The sequence below is a fragment of the Castor canadensis genome, chromosome 15 (genome assembly GCF_047511655.1).
Source record: "Castor canadensis chromosome 15, mCasCan1.hap1v2, whole genome shotgun sequence".
In the NCBI taxonomy this organism is placed as follows: Eukaryota; Metazoa; Chordata; class Mammalia; order Rodentia; family Castoridae; genus Castor; species Castor canadensis.
The window spans coordinates 102,178,208-102,182,741 of record NC_133400.1 but is presented as its reverse complement, the minus strand read 5'-3'; positions in this window follow the sequence as shown (position 1 = coordinate 102,182,741).

Sequence of the window (4,534 nt, the reverse complement as noted above, 5' to 3'; positions counted from 1 at the left end):
CAAGGTCAGCCCAGACAAATAGTTCGAGGGACCCCATCTCCAAAATAAACAGAGCAAAATGGACCGGAGGTGTGGCACAAGCACCTGCTTTGCAAGCATGAAGCGTTGAGTTCAAACCCCAGTCCTACCAAAAAGAGTCCGAAAAAAAAGAATCTTTGATGAAATTTAACCTACTCCTCATTTTGTCCATGTCATGAAATATAAGTACCCACATTGTAAACGAGCACCTTCTTTAGAGAGAAACACTGGAGCAGTTCCTAGGATCAGGGCCAGGCAAGGGTAGCTGGTGTCTACGTTATCATTTCGCATCAGCATACTGGAAGTCCTAGTCAAGGTAGATTAGAAAAGGAAATCAAGCTGAGCATGGTGGCTCAAGCCTGTCATCCTAGATACTTGAGAGGCGGTGAACAGGAGGGTCACAGCTTGAGGACAGCCCAGGCAAAAAGTTCTGGAGATCCCATCTTAACCAATGGCAGGGCATTGAAGCACACCTGTCATCCTATGCCAGAAAGCACAAATAGAGGGACAGTGGTTCAAGCCAATCCCAAAGCATAAATAGGATCAAGGTCTGGGTTGGCTTGGGCATAAAGCAAAGCCCCCTGTAAAAGTATTATATGCTAATAAAAAGCATTAAAAAAAATCCAATGATGAGTTCATAGCTGAATGGACTATCAAGAAGTGGGGCCTGGGTGGAGGAAGTAGGTCACAGGGACATGTCTTTGCAGGGTGTCTCTTGTCCCCAGGCTCTCTCTTACTCTTTCTCGCTCTACGTCACGACTCCAAGAGACAAAGGGCCACCTCCTCTGCATGCTCCCTGCCACGAAGCATCATGCTGTGATCTCTGATAAGCAGACACTGCTGTCACCGGATGGCCGTGTTCCCCTGGAAATCCTCGAGTTGAGGTCTCCATCCCACTCCTCAGAATGTGTCTGTGTTTAAAAGGTAACTGACGTTAAAGGAAAACCTTAGTTAGGGTGAGCCTTAGTCTAAGGTGACCAGTATCCTTATGACAGGCGGTTAAGACACAGACACACAAAGGGACACTGGGAAGTCAAGCAGGGAAGCTTGGGAGAAGCCAGCCCTCTCTACCTCACCTTGAACGTGGTCTCCAGAACTGCAAGTGAGAAAATAAATTTCTGTGACTTAAGCCACCTGTCCGTGCTTTGTATGGCAGTGCCAGCTGACTGGCACAGCACTGATCAGTCATCAGGCACTGGCTCTCTCTTGAGGAACATTTTAAATGGTCAAGTCAGTAAGGTGCAGTTCCTGTGAAGTGGAACCGAGGAAGAGCTGCATAGCAGGTCCTGGCTGGAGCAGACACTACTACTTCCTGGCTCTAGAGAAGTCTATCATATTGAGGCAGGCTTTGGGAATGGTTGCCTATGCTGTCTAATTCACAGGGGAGGAAATGGAAGCCTGAGAAGTGACTGAGGCCTCGCCTCAAGCAATGACATCAGCATCCTTACTGGGGGGGCATCTGGGGCCAGCCCATCAGATAGCCAACGTACCCTAGTAATTCCTATCATCGCAGCGCGGGTAACAGCTTATTATCTGAATCCCACAGATGAGCAAACAGACACAGAAGTCATTCGTAGTTTGCCCAAGTGGGTGCTGGCTCTGAGGCAGATGGGACAGGCTCCAAATGGCTGTGGTCAGCCTCAGCTTGAGCACTGGCCAGCAGCCGGCCTTCTGGCCTTACTCTTCCCGCCCCTGCTCTGCCTCTTCAGAAGCTGCCACTTGAGAGTGGGTTTATCTGTCATGTAGTAAATGGATCCCTTACTAGAGGCCTGGGAGCATTTGAATACCTGGCAAGGTTGGCTACCTTCCTCCTGGTTGGGTAAGACCTACAAAGTGGCAGAGAGCACAGAAAATAGCTCCAGCATAAAAATACGAGGCATAGAAGTGCAGAGATGAGCTGGTTCTATATCTTTGGTACCACACATCAAATCAGATTAACACACAGCATGATGAAAAAAGGTGTTAAATTTTAGACCAAGTGTTCACATTTGCCATAAAGCTTGATTTAGAGTAACGTTTTGGATAAATACAGTTAGAGAAGAAACTTGTTTTTCCAGCATCCGTTAGATGTTGTGGGTCCTGGCTCCAGGGGCACTCCTAATTCAAGTTTACATCCAGGGTATTAATATTCATAGGAACTCATGGACTCCTGAGCATATTCACCAAGAAATGAAAGCAAAAGGTTTATCAGGCAGCTCTGACAAACATTTCAACCTAACTGGTGTCTGAGTAGCTATCCTGTGCAAGGTCAGCCTCTGTCACTAAGAGATGGAGTCTGCAGCTAAACAAATTGGTCCTGCATGTGAGGGACTGTCCTGTCACCCTCCACCAAGCAGCCCTGCTTATTATAACCTCTGAAGCGGGTGCATCCATGCACAGTGGAAGGTTTGCTGAAGTAGTGTGACGACACTCAAATGTTCTCCTTGGAGTCTGCAGAGTCTGCAGCCACAGATGAGGCGCCACACTGCACCCTCCCTGCTCACTAGCTGACTTGCAGGAGTCCTGAGGCATTTGTGTTTTGCTAAGAGCTAGAGCTGGGCCCACAGGAACTCTTGACCTGCCTGCGCCCTTGGAAGCAGTGGTGGTCTTGAGCAGACAATGACTCAACCGGCCAGCAAATGCTTCAGAGCCAGGAAGTGGAGTCCCTGCTGAGTGGGGCGCCTGTGAACCGGACGGTGGGCTTCCAGGTGGACACCAGCTCCACTCCTGCATCACTGGGTCTCTGGCGTGCACACTGCAAATTGCCTATGCAGATTTAGCGTCCTCATTTCCTCCCTTTACCTACTTCCACCCTCAAATGTCCCATAGCCCCAAGCCTGTGTTTCACCTCAGCATTGCTGCGACCTGATTCCAACCTTGGTGCCAGTCCTGCGCCATGGACAGGAACCCGTGGAAAGGGACACCTGGCCAGAGGGGACTGTGCTTCCTCCACAAGAGGCCCTCTTTCCCCAGCAGGTGAGGGTGCAGGGAGGAGCTACAAGGTTTCGAAAAGGAATGCACCAACTGTTGGCCTTAAGAACTGTGTGGCAAGAATACAACGCCCCGAGAGAAACCAGGCACAGAGACAGGGAAGGAAGTTGCTCCTTCTGCCTGCTGCTCAGCGCTCAGCAGAGGAGACTGACTGGCGGGAGGTTGTGTTGCAGTTAATGGGGAAACCCAGGTGTCCTGGGGGGGTGGGGAGGCTCCCCAGCTGTGGCCCGCAGGCCCTGTGTGCTTGGGCAGTTACAGTACAGCTGGAAGGAGAAGCAGCAGCTCTCCTGTCCTGTGGAGCTCTGTGCTGAGCTGGGAGCCATTTGCCTGAGCCTGGCCGGGCTGCGCTTCAGGTGGCAGCACCCGTTGACAGTCTTCAGCCAGACACGAGCTGTGACCACAATTTAGCAAGGACAGAGCAGACATAATCCTGAAAACAACTTGGGAAGCGGCTGAGGGGAGACAAAGGAAGGGATATAAAGATGGCTCTCCAGAGAGGGCAGAACTTTGGGGCAAAAGGCTCTCGACCCACCAGAATCCAGGCATCTTATTCTAGTCTGCAGATTTTTGAAGATTGTAACTGAAGAGTTCTCATCGAGGAGACAGCGTTGGCTACGAGGACCGCTTCTAGCTCCTCTGCTGGTCTTGTTGGGTTACATGGGCAGCACACACCTAAGTGAGCCATGGCCACTTACGGCTACTCCCCTCCTAGTGCCGGTGGGAACAGCAGCGCCTGGCCCTCTGCCACCTGCACCCACACTGAGGATTTTATCATCTTGAACTCAGGAGCCCGTGCACAGGCTGTGGGCTCACTCGTATCTGAACTTTGTTTCACAGCTAGACACAAACAGCAACACCAGCAAACCTGGAAACACTCACTTAATCGAGAAAAAACATTTCAGGCCAGGCTTTGGTAGAATACGCCTGTCATCCCAGCTATGTGGGAGGAGGAGGAAGGAAGATGGTAGTCTGAGGCCGGCCTAGGCAAAAGCACAAGACCCTATCTAAATACAAAGTAAAGGGCTGGGGATATAGCTTAGTGGTTTAGTGTTTGCCTTGCATGCATGAGGCCCTGAGTTCAATCCCCAGTACCACAAAAAAAAAAATAAAATAAAATAAATACAAAGTAAAGCAGAAAGGGCTGGGGGTGTGGCTTAAGAGGTAGAGCACTTGCCTAGCAAGCACAAAGCTCCAGTACTGCAATAAACAAATAAACTAGAGCAATCCAAATACAAAATGACTCTCTGCAGGATTTGTCACCATCCTCCAGCAAGCTGGGCCTTGCAGGTAGTTGAGCTGAAGTCTCCCCCGTCAAAAGGCACGGGATGGTGGCTTTGTGCTGTGAGCGGGCAGCCCATGTGTGCCACACAGTCGTCACTCACATGTTCGGTCAGCAGCCTGACATCCGGTTCACATGCACACAACTCCCCATTTAAAGTGTGTGGCTCCCTGTTCTTAACACTCAGCGTCATGTGATGCCACCAGTTTCATCACTTCCTTCTTCTGATCTTACAATTGTTTCCTCTGGGCAAATTGCTGGATTTTC